The sequence below is a fragment of the Suncus etruscus genome, chromosome 6, assembly GCF_024139225.1.
Source record: "Suncus etruscus isolate mSunEtr1 chromosome 6, mSunEtr1.pri.cur, whole genome shotgun sequence".
In the NCBI taxonomy this organism is placed as follows: domain Eukaryota; kingdom Metazoa; phylum Chordata; class Mammalia; order Eulipotyphla; family Soricidae; genus Suncus; species Suncus etruscus.
The window spans coordinates 108,879,855-108,897,409 of NC_064853.1; positions in this window are offsets into that span (position 1 = coordinate 108,879,855).

Consider the following 17,555-nt stretch of genomic DNA (forward strand, 5'->3'; position numbering starts at 1 on the left):
TAACTAAGTACCTATTCAGAAGGCTTCTGTGACTATTAAAAGGGTTGGCACAATTTATATAAATATGTTATGTGTAAATTATGCAATAATATGGTTTCTTGCTAAACAATTTCATACAATATGAATCATTATTCATGTCACACTTTTGTGAACATTAATTTATATCTAAAATATCTGCTGATGTTTGAAGTAGAATACTCATTCTATACTTTGATTACTATTTGTTTTCATATGCTATTAATTTTAATTATTTTAATAAGATAAAAATGCATGTATCCCCATTGTTATGAGATTCTTATCTTATTATTTGATTTTATTAAAATTATCAAGTTATTAAGGTATAAATAATACAATATGTGTAAATTGGTCATTTATACATTATATTTTACAATATGATTTCTGAAAGTTTGGAATGCAGATTAATTTAATAATGTGATAACAAATTTGAATACTCTTCTGGTTTACAACCTCCTTTGATATTAAGTATAGAATATGTTTATTTCTCTCAGGAAAAATTAGTTTACACTTTCCTCAGTTAAACAGTTTTTTTTAAAGTTACAAACATTAGCATTGCATTCTATCACATGTTGTAAATTTTTATTTTCAATCAATTTAGTATTTTTTTTCGTTTTTGTTTCTTTTTTTTTTTTTTGGAGAGGGCCATACCAGGCAGCACTCAGGAGATACTCTTGGCTCTGTGCTCAGAAATCATTCCTGGCTAAGGTGACCATATGGGATATCAAGGGTCAAACCCGCCTTGTCCTGGGTCAGCCCTGTGCAAGGCAAACCTCCTACTGCTGTGCTACAACTCTGGCCCCTCAATTTAGTATTTTAATGAGAAAATGTTAGTGAAGAAAAAAGTAACTGGAAATATTAATAATTAGGATTTTAAACATAATGTTCTAAATTTTGCTGAGTTTTACATTTGTTCTTTTATAAAGGTAAATTATTAGTATTGCTATTTGGTTTAGGTGCCACATTGGGCAGGGCTCAGGGCTTAAGAGCTCAGGAATGACTCCTGGCAGTACTAACAGTAAGGGTTCAGGGAATTAAACTTGGGTTGTATGCATACAAGGTAAGTGTTCTAATTGCTATACTATTGCTACTTTGACCCATTATAAAACTAAATTATTGATATTTAATTTTTATTCTGCAATGTAACCATTGGCTCTGACTCATATTGATCAATACTGAATACTCTTTATGATCTTCCATGCTAAACTATTCACATACTGTATTTAAGCCACTCTTCTGATTAAATGTAAAATGATCGAGATGATATAAAAATGTAACTTATCAAAGGAGAGGGATATAAGATAGCCATTTTGAACTTGGATTCAGGAATATAAGCTCTATGTTGTTGTTATGAGTTGCTTCTATAATTTTTCTTGTCAACAATTTTAAATTATATATTCCAAGGTAAAGTGTGATTTACTTCTGTGTTCTATATATATATATATATATATACATACATAATATATATAGTGTACTATATGTCTGTGTTCAGCATTATTTGAATTCTAGAAATCTATTGGGATTTTTAAAGTTAAGTTGATAGACAAGGGATATAGTTGATAGTTGATAGTAAGGGGTACATAAATAGGGATAAAAGAACTCTGTGTGTATATTAGCTTATTATTGAGTTCCTGGGTAATTAGAAAACTGCAGTTTACTTTTCAGATTAGTAAAATCTTTCATCCCCAGAATTATAAAACAATGGAACTTAATAAGCTTTTTTCTAACTCTTTGATGCTGACCTACAATTTTCTGTCACAAGATGAAGAGCATATGGTTGTTAGCTTAAGATAGTGTTTCAATTTTTTTCTTCATAATTAATGTAATTAGAATAAAGTCCCACTGGATTTTGGCATATGGTTTCTTTCTTATTCAGTTTATAGTAACATTACTATTTTTTGTTGTTGTTTATCTTGATATGCATTTTGATAGAATCGAGGGCAGAGCACTACCAAATTCCCTGACCACATAACCCAATTTATATTCATAAATTTAATTTGTAACTTAACTATAAAGTAATGCTGACATTTTGAGTCTTAGGATTAGTTGGAATGTTAATATACCAAAAAGCAGTTATTCTTTCTACCAGAAGAATATCCAATGGCACCAAGTAAAGGGAAGTTGAATATTGTTTATTTTCTTTCTAGAATAATTTTGGTAAACTAGTTTTAGGTTAATCCATAAGATATCTCAATAGCATTTTAATTATTACCCAAAAATTAAAATAAGTAAATTAATTTATTGTGTTAATAATATTAACATATCTTAAATGATTAAATTTAGGTGATCTAAAATAATATTCAGTATGACAATGATATGAAAAAATGGCTTTCAGTCTTTTCCTTTAGATATTTAAAACCAAAAAAGATGCAAATTAAAGATTTAATTTTTTTCAGCAATATAAAAATTGAGGTAAAATATATTTTCCCCACCATAATAAGGCAGCAGTAAGATAATGCTTGTCTTCCTTCTAGAAAATATATTGGACAATAGACCAAAAGAGAAAACATCATTTTTCAAGTTTCTGGACATTAGATAATAACTTGGTATTTTTTAAAATAGTTTTTATTGAGGATTACAATAAATTGTTGTGAATTACAAGTTTTTCACAGTTATGTTTAAGGTACATAGTGCCAGGGATTGGGGCAATTCCCACCACCCATGTTGACCTCTCGCCGCCCCAGTTCTTAGCATATATCCCTTACCTCCACGGACTAGCCTCCCGACTGCTGGTGTAACAGGTCCCTTTTGAGTATAGTTTGTTGTGGTTTGGGTTTCTGTCTTTTTTGTTTGTTTGTTTTTGGGCCACACCCGATGATGCTCAAGGGTTACTCCTGGCTCTAAGCTCATAAATTGCTCCTGGCTTGGGGGATCATGTGGCACACCAGGGAATCTAACCCATCTGTCCAAGGCCAAGGCTAGCTTACTGCTTGCTCCACCGCTCCAGCCCCGGGTCTCTTGATTCCACTGTCCTTGACTTTGGATTGGGTATTTAGGTCTGATCATTTTTTATTTCCACTCAGTGGTCGTGAGACTTGGTTGCCCTGGTACCATCTACTTAATTTTTTTTCTCATTTTATGAGGCAGAATAAGATTCAAGTTTTATGGTTCTGTTGAAAAGAAAAAGAAAAAGAAGAAAAAATATAGGGGACAAGACCCTGTCTAGAAGCTGTGATTATAAATTTAAAAGAGGAAGGTAAATAAGGGACAAGAAATACAATGAAACAACACAGAACAAAGCAAAACTAAACAAAATTTAAAAAAAGGGGGGGTACTGATGTGATAAGTTGTTTTTAGTTGTTTTTTGTTTTGTTTTTGTTCTTGTTTCTGTCTTTGTTTTTTGCATCTGCACAGTAAGTATTGGGGAAATTAGAAAGGAAATTTCTTTGTCCTAAGAGTCATAGGGTTTCTCCATCTTTGAAGTATACCGTCATGGGATCTTCTGAAGCAATAAATAACTCTGGTGTTTCTTAGATTCTTAATCTTAGAAAGAGTTTTAAATAGGGAACGAAAGGGGGTTGCTGGACATCTGAGTTGAGGAAAATTCAGAGAGCCTGGGGCATCTGAGGTAAAGTAATAGAAAGATGTGATTTGTATAAAGAAAGTGCTTTAAGATCTATAGTGGATTCCCTTCAAGAATTAAGGAGAATAATTATCTCAGTGTGTGGTAGACAAAAGTTCCTGACTCTGACAAAAGATCTGACTGAAAGAATTAGAGGTAGCAGGGCCTACATCTAATATATTAATATTAATATATTATAATTAATTTATAATTATATATAATTATAAATTAATTATTTAAAATTCCTAACAACTATGGGGCCGGAGAGATAGCATGGAAGTAAGGCGTTTGCCTTTCATGCAGAAGGTCGTTGGTTCAAATCCCGGCATCCCATATGGTCCCCCGTGCCTGGCAGGAATAACCCCTGAGTACTGCTGGGTGTGACCCAAAAAACAAACAAAATTCCTAACAACTAAAACAATAAAATTCATAATGTCTAATATTCACTAAAATGTATCGGGACCAAGTTAGAGAGGTTAAAGTGCATGTTTTTCAGGTGCATGCAATGAAGACCTCAAGCACTGTTTGGGAAGTATATCCCCATATAAAATACCAGGCACAGATATTTGGACAAACCCAGACAAACCTTTAGAATTTCCTAGATTCTAAGGAATCTAATTTTCCCCCTGAGCCCACTAGTAGTAATCCCTGACTACAAAAACAGTATTAAACCCTGAGCATAGGTGAGTGTGGTCCATTATCCCCTTAACCCCCCAAAATAAAATTACTCAGGCCTACTAGAATCAGCAGTAAATTAGATAAATACTTTTACTAGATAATAATATATTATTATAAGTGTAATAATTATATGCACATAGTTATATACATATACCTATATATTTGGTAAGCAAATACATATATCTATATATTTGGTAAGTAAACACATAAACTCATGCTTATTATTTTTAATAATTAGAATGTCTTTATGTTCTCGAACCATTGATATTATGACTGAGTTACATGATACAGTAGGAAAAATTTGCATATAAATTTGTAGTTTATTTAATAAAAAGAAAGATCACCAGGGTGTTTATAATATTATTGCATGAACAAACCCATTAAACATGTTAGATGTTGGGAAGTGAGATAACAACCATATAAGGATACATGAATTATTTAATGTTTCCCATAATTGCCATTTTATTAAGATTATCTTAAAATTCTTGTACAGAAATGTAAAGAAAGACATATGATTCTTTGGTCCAAATTTTTAGACCAATGTTTTAAAACTTTTACTGCGCGATTTGCGGCAATATTTAGAGAAACTAAGACACTAAAGAAAAAGTATCTAAAAATTAAGTAATAATTCTAATTTTAAGTAAATATATAGGTATCATTTATTGTATTTTAGAGACAGAGATATAAAAATGGTGTGACGCATCCACTATTTAAGGGCAGCAAACCCTATTGACCACTAATATAGTAATATAGTAGCCAAATACTAAACTTAAATGAAAAAGCCACCCCCAAATGATCTGAGTCTAGAGTAAGGAGTAAACCCTGAATAACATTGGGTATAAAAAATAAAATCAGTCCTGAGTTTGTCACAGGAAAATTCAAGAATCTTAGATTCTTGATGATCCTTTCATATTTTTATCATGACCTTTAGTTTTACCTGTAGTTTCTCCTTTTCTGGGTTTTTCTATCTGCAAAAATTCATTATTAATATGAAAAGAAATGTTTTCCTCAAGTTTTTTAACTATTCTATGCTATATAACTTACTTCCTCCCTCTATCCTTTTCTTTCTCCCTCCCTCCCTCCTCCCTTCCTTTCTTCTTTTCTTCTTCACTTCTCTCCTTTCCTTCCTTCCTTCTTTCCTTCTTTCCTTCTTTCCTTCTTTCCTTCTTTCCTTCCTTCCTTCCTTCCTTCCTTCTTTCCTTCTTTCCTTCCTTCCTTCCTTCCTTCCTTCCTTCCTTCTTTCCTTCCTTCCTTCCTTCCTTCCTTCCTTCCTTCCTTCCTTCCTTCCTTCCTTCTTTCCTTCCTTCCTTCCTTCCTTCCTTCCTTCCTTCCTTCCTTCCTTCCTTCCTTCCTTCCTTCTTTCCTTCCTTCCTTCTTTCCTTCTTTCCTTCCTTCCTTCCTTCCTTCTTTCCTTCTTTCCTTCTTTTCTTCTTTCCTTCCTTCCTTCCTTCCTTCCTTCCTTCCTTCCTTCCTTCCTTCCTTCCTTCCTTCCTTCCTTCCTTCCTTCCTTCCTTCCTTCCTTCCTTCCCTCCCTCCCTCATTCCTTTCCCTTTTCTTTTTTTTTTTTTTTTACCTTTTTCTTGATAGTTTTTGAACAGAATTTATGTTGATGTGAGGGTTGAATATAATTTACTTAGATATGCTGGGAGAGAAATAACTGTGTTAAAGTAACAGTGCTCTTTACTTCATATATTGCTGAACACAATATAGTGCTCAATTGATGATAATTGGTTTATTTTTAAACTTGATTGATTGATTAGTTGGTTGGTTTTTGTGCCACACCCTGTGGCGCTCAGGAGCTACTCCTGGCTTCTGCACTCATATCACATCTGGCAGGCTGTTGGACCATATGGAATGCTGGGAATCGAACCAGGTCCCTCCTGGGTCAGCTGCATGCAAGACAAATGCCCTACCACTGTGCTATCTATCAGGCTCCAGATGAAAATTAGTTAATTATTAGTCTTAATTTTTGTTTATGACTAAAATAAAGAAAAATATCTTTGTTGGGATCTTAGATCTAACTATTCTTGAATTCAGTTGGATAACAAATTGTGGTGAGAGATGTGGTCAAGTTTTACATATTTTTCATGAGTGGTTATAAGTGATATGCTACTGTTTAATACCATGCTTTGAAAAGCATATGGCATGCTTTTCATTTTTATTTGATATTGTTGAAATAATGTATTTATTTCATGTGTACAATGAGTTTAGAGCTTTTTTTATAATTTTTATTTTGATCATAGTGGCTTACATATTGTTGACAATAATATTTTAAGTACATATTAACATAATATCAGGGGCATTCCCATCACCAAATTATCCTCCCTACACCTCTGTTCCCATCCTACCTCCCATATTCTCCTCTCTCACCCCCGGGGCTGCTAGAATACATGGTCCCCTCTGAGCCTAGCTTACTATTTAGTGGTCCTACACCTGTTTTGGTCTTGGTACCTCCCTTGTTTCCTCCTCTAATTGGGAGGCAGGACTAGATAGTTCAAGTTATGTGGTTTTGTTTGAAGAAGGAGAAAAATGATAAACTGGGGTAAAAATCAAATACACTGAAAATGGGCGGAGTCCTTCTAGAAGAGGCTCTCATCATAGGTTTGAGATACGAAGGGGAGAAAGAAGGTGAAACACCCCAACAGTACACAAAGAAGTGTCAAATAAAATATCCCGTGAGCACTCCTACAATAAAGATAAGCATAAAAGTCATGGTCTTGAGATAAAAAGCATGGCAGAGCACATAAAGAAAGAAAAGAACAGAAGAAAAAAAATAAATAAATATAAATGGAGACAGCAACTTCAATAACCATACCAAAACGAAGAAATTGACAAAACCTAGATAGATTAAAAAAAAAAAAAAAGGAAAGAAAGAAAAAAGAAAAAATTGTTTTGTGTTTTTTTTTTTCCCCTCCTGCACAGGCACAGTAAATATTGGGGTCATTCAGAAAGGAATTCCCTTGGCCTAAGAGATACAGGATTTCTCCACCTTTGGAGTATATTGTCATGGGATTAACTATAGACTCCGTTTAGGTTCATTTACTCTCCCCTCGGTGCTTTCGTGGCCTTTGGAAGACTTCTGCTCCGTCCTGGGTGATAAAATCAGATCTCTGTATATAGAGATCTCTGTATCTGCACAAGTCAAGGGGTGGAACTTATGATGAAGCTTTTCTTTGTGGTTTTGAAGATCTGTTCCCTCAATGTCATTTTAATCTGTCTTCTATGGTTAGTGGTCTTGGTCTTTGCGCTGATCCTAGGATGGAGCCTAGGATACTGTCTTTCGTTATGTTTCCAGAAGACCCAATCCGCTGCAATTGTCTCAGACGGACCCTTGGACTGGGGATCATGGTTGTTGTGCAGGTCATAGCTCAAACCCTAGACTAGGGCTTTTTTATTGGTCACAGGATACATACAATCTGGTCATGGTTCTATCAGCCAGTCAGTCATCTGTAAAACACGATCTTGGCTTTTGGAGAGACCAAAGGGTGATGTCTTCTGATTTTGTCTTATCGTCAGCTGGAGGGGTAGGATAACCTGCTCTTAGGTCAAGTTGTTCCCATTTTCCTCGTTGTCAGGATATCAAATTAGAACTGGCACTTGTTGGTGTCCGAGCAATATTGAGGATGTCCCGGATGGAATTTGTTTCCTGTAGCTGTCGTGAAGAACTGTGTCGTTTCTATGTCTGGGATCCAGGGTTCAAGGCTGGACGGATGGTGTCTAATCACCTGGGGAGTTTAGACCTTTTTTTTTGAGAATTCTCTACTTAACTATATAAGATGATTTCTATGTTCTCGATTATTGTTTGAAATGTATAATAACTTTTATAATAAGCAATATTTATTGATAAGGCTGTTAGGAATTTAAGTACTACCTCTAATTATATTATTTAGAAATACTAATAAAGCTATGCTAGCAATCTACTATGATTTGACTATTTTCTATTATACTTTGTTGTTTTTTTTTTTTTGTTTTGTTTTGTTTTGTTTTTACGCAGGGTTTACTCCTGGCTGTACACTCAGAAATCGCTCATGGCAGGCTCGGGGGACTATATGAGATGCTGGAATTCGAACCACCATCCTTCTGCATGCAAGGCAAATGCCTTACCTCCATGCTATTTCTCTGGCCCCCTCTATTATACTTTTTATCAAATTTGTCTTATTTAAGATCCTGTTATTAAAAACTTATAACTGTAAACATTTTATATCTTTAAAAGATATAAATATATGGTGAAAGAAGTCTTTATTATGAAATTATTCTATTCAATAAAACTTTTAATAGTTGTATTTAATATCATCAACTAATATTTTTTCTGAAGTATATCCCATTGAATTTCAAAGTAGCCTACTGATTTTCTTTTAGTTATTTACATAGGAAAAATTTTTATATTTTATTTTTCATCTTCTATAGGTCTTATTTTATGCTTTGTTAAAAAATCAGTTGTTACTAAAGCAATAGTACAGCAGGGAGTGTCTTTGAGTAGCATGTGGCCAATTTGAGTTTGTTCCCCAGCATCCCATAAGGTCCCCCAAGAACCATTAGGAATAATTACTGAATGTGCAGCCAGAAGTAACACCTGAGTATTGTGGTTAAAAACCTCAAAAATAAATTAAATAATTAAGTAAAATAAATGGCAATTATTTAAAATTTGTATTTGCATTCAATCGAGTTTCTTGTTGCAAATACAATACTTTCTTTTCTATTACTATATTGTACATAATTAGATCTATTTAGCTTCCTTTTGCCACAGACTTCATTTTCTTGACTTTTTGTTTTTTTTTGTAAGTTTTCTGGAGTGATCTTTTACTCATTTTTGTTATATTGTTTTCTATCATTTTTTTAGAGAAAAGAACGAATATAGCACATATTAAAGAACAAATAGGGGCTGGAGAGATAGCATGGAGGTAAGGCGTTTGCCTTTCATGCAAGAGGTCATCGGTTCGAATCCCAGCGTCCCATATGGTCCCCCGTGCCTGCCAGGAGCAATTTCTGAGCATGGAGCCAGGAGTAACCCCTGAGCACTGCCGGGTGTGACCCAAAAACCACAAAAAAAAAAAAAAAAAAAAAAAAAAGAACAAATAGCACTTGCCAACATATAAAATTGTGTTCCATCAATGTTATTGTTGTCTTGCATGTAATTTGGGGGTTCACAGAATCAAAATGCAAACTGCTTATAAGATTTGATTTTTAAGTGCATGGTTTATAATTATTCTGCAAATGCCCTAAACTAAAGTATATTAGTACATATTATTTTACCTTTCACTTAACACATCACAATATGGTCAACTTTATCAATAGGATCACTGCCCATTTGAAATGTCTGCAATTTTATAAATAACCAGGAGCTACATTGTGAACCTCTACCTTTGTAAAGTATAAAACTTGAGACTTCATAGTTCATTTAGATGAATTTCAGATGGCCTCATACTTCTAAAACTACACAATTAACCAGATATGCATGTTTTAATTTTCTATTTATAACTGTTCATATAGGTAGAATGCTTAGTACCTAGATCTACACATTTTTGCTTATTTAACATGAAAGGCCTAACTACTTTTAAAACATATTTTGGGGGCCAGAGAGATAACACAGCAGTAGGGTGTTTGCCTTACAAGTGGCTAATCCCAGATGGACCGGGTTTGATTCCTTACATTCCATATTCCACCAGCCTCCCAGGAGAGATTTCTGAGCACAGAGCTAGGAGTAATTCCTGAGCACTGCCGGGTGTGCCGGGTATCCCCCAAATAAAAGACATTTTCCTTATTTAAAATTAAAATTAAAAACCCACAATAAATATTAAGAATTTAGAAATGTGGGGCCAGAGAAATAACACAGTGATAGGATCCAACTTAGGTCTGACAGTGTTTCTATTTCCTGCATCCCATATGGTCCCCAGACCCTCCCAGGAGTAACCCCTGAGTGCCACTGGTGTGACCCAAAAACAAAACAAACAAACAAACAAGAAAAAAACGGGAACAATTTTTTAAATTCTTTTAATTAGCAGAAATTGCAAAAATGATTGGACATTTGTTTAGACAAATGTTCCTTTATAAAAGTAAGTTTTTATTTTTCTTAGAGAAAAAATCCTAATAAAATACCTCAAATATTTTTAAATATTTACATATGTAGATACTTGTTTTTAAGTGTTTTCCCATATAAACTTCCCTGCCTTTGGGCTATATACCCCTCCCAAAACTCACTCACACACACATACATAAGCACAAATACAAAATATTTTATGCTTAAAATCAAGAAAAGAATCTTATCTGGGTCAAACTTGTTATTCCAAAGAAAATGAAAATTTCCAGAATGTGAAGATGTAAATGAGGACAGCATAGGTAAGCAAACTCAAGTATAGAGATTTAGAATTTAAAACCAGTTCTTATTGCCCCCAAAGATAAATGAATAATCTACCTCCATAAACAGAGAGTTGAAACACCATGGGGTGTTTTAGAAATCATGAATAAAATTTAGCAAGTAATTTATTTTTGCAAAGTGTTACATAAAATATGTAAATCATATAAGAGAACCCTTAGTATATATTTAATAATACAATATAAATAATTTTTTTACTTTTGTTTCTCAGTCTCATAAAATATGATGAAAAAATTCTACCAAGATACGTAGCACACTTGAGAAGAAACCTAATAGTGCCTAACATTTGTGTAAATTACAAGTTTGGATTGTATTGACTTTCAGAAGTTGAGTGAAGTCTGACCTTTGAAGAACTTCACCTATCAGTATTTAGAGAGGTGCTCCTTGGAGTTCAGTAGAAATCAATACCAAATTCCACTGTAAGTCCCTTTCTCTTTAATGGCAAGCAGCTTATTTCTAAATGTGAGAGATAATACAATAAATATAATAATTGCAAGTTTTACAATAATTCCTCAATTATTATACTAATATGAATATTTTTAAAAAGTATATATGCTTCCAATATTTTACCAAGATTTACAGAGTTTTATTATATTCTGAACACTAAAGATTCCTAATACTATGTAATAGAGTTGGGAACTGTTTAAGTACATAAAATCTGTTAAAATAGGAACTGTATTTGATGACATAAATTTAAAAACATTCCCAATTAAAGGAAAATGTAATTCTAGTTATTTTATTTTTGATTTTGGTTTGTGAGCCACACCCAGCGGTGCTCAGGGTTTACGTCTGACTCTGCACTTGGAAATTTCTTCTGGAAGGCTATAGGAACAACATGTGATCTAAACAAGGTAGGTTGTGTGCAAGGCAAGTACCCTATCTGCTGTACTATCTCTCTGGTCTCATTCTATTTAAGTTAAAGTATACATCTTTCATTTCAACAATTCATTCTTCAGTTCTAAAATAAAAACCACACCATATCATCTGTTCAAATTCCATAGCCACAGAGCTAATATTCATCTATTAATGATGCTAATAAAAAATGGAGCTATATCCTCAGGAATACTTAAACAGAATTTTTGGACAATGGTTTTCATCCATATTTATTCCTTTTATTGTAGTGAATTATTTTATTTAGGTAAAGTATTCCAATAATTAAAAATGAATGAATTAATTATTAAATGAGTTAATTAAATATCTGGCTTTGCCATTCATTTGAGTCATAAAATTAAATATGGTCTCTAACACACTAGGAGAAATCTACTCCTTTAGAGCTCTGATTCAGATGCAGAGGAAGCAGAGTTATTTATTTATGTGTATGATACAAGTCAGAAAGTAATAATTATTTTCTGTTAATAGTTAAGAGTGTAAAATAATGTCATATTTCAAATTCAAATTCAGGATGATGGTAGATTGGTGTGGTGATATTCCTTAACAACCAAAATAATATTATTAACTTTTCAATTTGTTAAGTGTTATTCACTTTTTATAGATGCTACCAATAATTTTTAAATTATAACTTTTCCTGTAATTGGGATTTCTTGATTTCTGTCTGATACTGCTCTCATACATGCCAGAATTTAAATCATTTTTAAGCAACTTCGTGCAAAATAGTCAACGTAAGTGGTTTTTATTTATTTTATTTTATTTTATTTTGGTTTTTTGGGCCACACCCATTTGATGCTTAGGCGTTACTCCTGGCTAAGCGCTCAGAAATTGCCCCTGGCTTGGGGGGACCATATGGGACACCGGGGGATCGAACCACGGTCCTTCCTTGGCTAGCGCTTGCAAGGCAGACACCTTGCCTGTAGCGCCACCTCGCCGGAACAGTTTTTATTATTTTTTTTTTTTACTAAATTTTGAATGTTTCACAGAAATAAAGTTCTGAACATGTATCAGTATTCTCAAAACTAGTCAAATTTAACATTTAGAGTCAAAACATATTATCCTGTTTTTCACAAACCTGTAATGATTTGTCAGCTTAAGTTTCCAATAAATCCAATACAGACTACATAATGTCATGGCTATGCCTTCTGCTATCTTATTAAAAGAATAATTTTATTGTCTTCTCCTTTGCTTTGCCCTTGATTACAGAGTATATGTGCTAAAATAAATACTTATCTCTAATTAAATGCTTTTTCATTTTAAATTTGGCACATATGTAGAAAATAAGAAAATGCAAAGAAATTTAGGTTTAAAAACTATCATATTTAAGCATAAATGGCAGTCCATTTTAAATGAGTGTCCTTGGCAAATTATTTCATGATTCCATAACAAAAATTTTATGCCTGGGAAATTTCCAGTCCATCTGCTTCTATTCATTTGTTATTGACCATGATTTCTATCTAATGTATCAAAGTCTAACTGCCTATCTAAAAGGAGCACATTTTATGTAAATGCTACAAGATAGAGATCAATTAGTTTGATAGCTTGTACAGTGAATTAATAACTATTATCTATCAATATAAGCAACATTGTTCTTTTATGTTTTAGTTTAGTATTATTGTCATATATTTAAAATTCACACTTGACAGAATTAAAAAAACAAAGTATTGTTTGGTATGATAGATATATGGGTCCTACTAATATTATTCTTTTATTGTAAAAAATCAGTTTATCTTTAAAAAATCACTGAACATTGATAATTAAGTTGTGAAGAAAGGATATTTAAAAATATCCAAAATTTATTTTAATTAGCCTTATTTCAGTCAATGTTTTACTACCTGTACTTTCACTTAAGCTTCAATGCTTGCTATACAGATTATTGAGATAAATTCCTAATAGGTTTTCTCTTTTCAATTTCTTCTCTTCAGTCTACATACCATACCTCTGCTAGAATATCATTCAATATTAATCTGAATTAATATTCAACTAAGTATATAATGACTTCTACCTGTCAAATGAATAAGATTTTATTTCCCTTATCTGACTATAAAGTTTTTGATTTGTTGCAAAAAAATTACTCCATACCCCTAGTTAAACTCTAAATAGTCTTACTTATCAATACTTAAATTATACCTATTTATACCTCCTGTCATTGAGTGAGGCCCCTATAAATGGAAAAGAGTGACATGCAGCCTAATATTTCAAAGAGATTTGCATGAAAACAAACTCTAACTATTCACCCTTCGAGCACAAAACAACACACATACACACACAATGAGAAAGTCATGTAGAAAAACACTAAGCTCAATGAATGAAATCCTAGTACATAAGCTTTGCAAATACCAACCACTTCTATAACCTCTCAGATAATACTATCTAGACATCACTATGAGAATGTTTAGTGAGCTTAAAGAAATGTTAGCAAAGTTAGTAAAAATACAAGAAAATATGAGAATAGAATTGAGAAAAGTTGAATTAGAAGTACTTTTCTCTTCCTCAAACAAAACCACATAACTTGAACTATCCAGCCTCGCTTCCCAATTAAAGGTGGAAGTAATGGAGGTACCAAGACCAAACAGTTATAAGATCACTAAGTAGTAAACTAGAAACAGAGGGGACCACTCATTCTAGCAGCCCCTGGGGTGAGGGTGGAAGATATTGGAGGCAGGATGGGAATGGAGGTGGAGGGAGGACAATTCAGTGATGGGAATTCCCCTGACTCAATGTTAAAATGTACCTGGAATATTACTGTGAACGATATATAAGCCACTATGATTAAAATAAAAATTATATTAAAAAAAAAGAAAGGGAATTCTCTTAGCCTAAGAGATAAAGGGTTTCTCCACCCTTGAAACATACTGTCATGGAAATAACTACAGGCTCAGTACATGCTCTTTTTCCTCTATCCTAGGACTTTATGTGATGTTTGGAAACTTTCCGCTCAGTGGTGGAAAGACTAGAGATCTCGGTATTTGCACAAGACCTGTATTTCTTCTTTGAGGAAGTTTCTGTCCATTCCTTTCCCCCATTTTTATTCTATTTTGTAAATTTCTGCCAGTACTTTTCATACCATGTATATTAAACCTTTATCAGATTCAAAAAAAGAAGTAATAATGCTGAGTATAATATGTGAAATTACAAAACTCTGTATAAAACCTCAAAAACAAAGTAACAGAAGTTAAAGGGAAATAATAAGTGAGGTCCAAGATGAACTGCAAGAAACTTTTGACAAACATAAGAACATGACATGTAGGGATGAGGGAAGGGCGAGTGAAAATTTGAAAAGAAAGAAATAGCACACCAGAGAACTATGGATGGAAGGAATTCAAAAGAAAAAAAAAGTGAGTTCTTGAGGGAACAAAAATGTGAATTTGAAGAATCACTAGTGAAAGTAATTTTATAAGATTTCACCAGAGTTGACATGGGTATGTACCAAAACCAAACATTCTAAAGAATGCCAGCTAATATATTTTTCTTCATATTCTTTATATTAAAGAAATCTAAAACATATAATCAAAACATTAAAAGCAGCTAAAGAAATAAAGAATTTTGGATACACTAAGATCAAAGAAGAAACTTGAATACAAAAGAACTACCATAAGAGTCATAAAAAATATAGTAGAGGAGACTCTGAAAGCCAGAGAGAGTGGCAGATTGTAGTAAAGCATACACAACACAAAAATAAAAACAACAAAAAACAACAAATATCCATGAATAGATACCTTACCAATAATACTCTACCAAGCTATATTGTCATTCAGATTTGGCAATAATATGAAAAAAATCTTAAAAATAAAGGAACAGACAACAATTGAATTTTGGAATCAATTCAACAGAAATAAAACAAGAATCATTGGAGTCCCAAATAGCCACGGAGTAAATCCCTATAAAGAAGCAACAGTCAAAGATATCATTCTAAGAATTTTCTAGAACTAAGAGTACCAAATAAAAGAGAGCTAAAAATAACACCTCAAGGCACATCATAGTCACAATGATGAAAACTACTGATAGATATAGAATACTGAGAGCAGCAAGATCAAAAAAGTAAACTACATACAAAGAAGCATCCTTAAGATTTATAACACCTTTATCCCAGGTATCCCTCTAGCCCCAAAGGCAGAGGTGAGATATAGTGAAAAAAAGTCAATTGAATGCAAATAACTTACTAAGAATAGTTCACCCAAGCCTCTCATCAAAGCTTGGAGAAATTATTCACAGCTTCATGGATAAAAAAGATTCAAGATTCTACAGACTTAGAAACAACTTTAAAAGAACTGAGGGTTACTTTAAGGCAAGGGAGAAAAAACACAATAAAACTTATGAATTTTAAAAAATGATCATGGTACAAAATCCCATGAAAATAATCTTTTACTGTCAAGTGACTACATGCACCAATTAAAAGAGAGAGGGAAGGGGTAAAATGTATCCAGAAATTAAAAGCGTTACTTCACTTTACTTCCTTGATGACACTTATTTCAGTAGTCAGAGCAAGCATATCCTCAAGGTTGGAAGACAATCTTTTAAGCATATATCTCCCTTAAAACTGCTGGGGTGGCCAGAAAAATATCAAATTAAATAGACTTCAGGCTCAAAAAGGTGATAAGAAACACATAGAGGGTCAGCTTTAATAATCAAATTATATATATATATATATATATATATATATATATATATATATATATATATATATATATATATATATATATATATACACCAGGAAGAAATCACACTCCTAGAAATACATGCACCCAGTGAGAGGCCAGCAAATACTTAAAAACACTGCTGTTAGATTTGGAGAAAGACATCAATAGCAACAAAATAATGGTTGAAGACTTCAATACCACTCAATTATCTCTTGATAGATAAACAAGTTAAAACTCAACAAGGCTTTGAAGGATAACATGGAAGACTGGAGGTTAGTAGATATCCTCCAAAAACCCAATACTCACTTTTCTCTAGTGTACATTAAATATTCCCTAAGATAAGTAACATCCTGGGCCACAAAACATAATGTTAACTTTGAACTAGATAGAGATCCTTCCCACAAAGACCAGAGGAGACAAATCAGTAATTCAAAAAGTCAAAAGAGTTTATTCCAGCATGCTAAGGCCACATCTCTTGCAGGTGGTAACCTCTGCCTAATTTACATTCTTAATTTCTTTTTTTTTTTTTTGTGGAGAATGAGGGCATTCTTTGGTGGTGTGGGGGGTGGTAGTGGTGGAGGTGGTAGTGTTGATGGTGGACATTCCTACAATTTTACCTAGTTTAGAGAATTTTAGAATGGGCTAAGTGACCATTGTGAGGATTGGCTACACATTACATCATTGCTTATAGGGTGCAACATAATATGTTGGATCCTAATAATGTATTTTAAGGTGGTTGTTAGCAAGATGTAAACAGAATGTTGGCCTAGGGGTAAAGGTAGAAATTTGGGTGCCCACTAGACTAGATAGACTTATTACCTGCATTCTATTTGGGTGCCTGCAGGCCCCTGGGAGAAGTTCTTAGTTTACTGCTGATTTACTTGAACTACTTAACTGTCCTGATATTTTTTGTAATGTATCCTTGATAGCCTGAATTGACCATTAAGACATTTCTCAGAATGCTCCCTTGATGTTCCAGGAACTAGCCATTTACTCAAGACACAGTTCCACTTTTGTCAGGCTGAGCCTGTCATGGCAGCCCTCATGACTAAGCAAAGCAGCATTTAATTCTAAACGTACATTCTAATATTCCCTTCTAACATTCTAAAGCAAAGCATGGTTACAAAAGTGAAACAGCAGTTAATTCTAAATTTACATTCTAATATACCCTTCTAACATTCTAAAGAAAAGCATGGTTACAGAAGCGAAACAGCAGTTACTTCTAAGCTTAGATTCTAATATTCCCCTCGAATAATACATCCATAAAATAAAGAAAATAGAAATCAAATTTCTAAGACCATGAAATACTTAAAGTAGAAGTGAATTAAAAACAGAGTGAAATGAGTTCTGTGGGGCCCTAGGTTCTGAAAAGGGGAGATGCCATTTTGTAAAGGGCCAC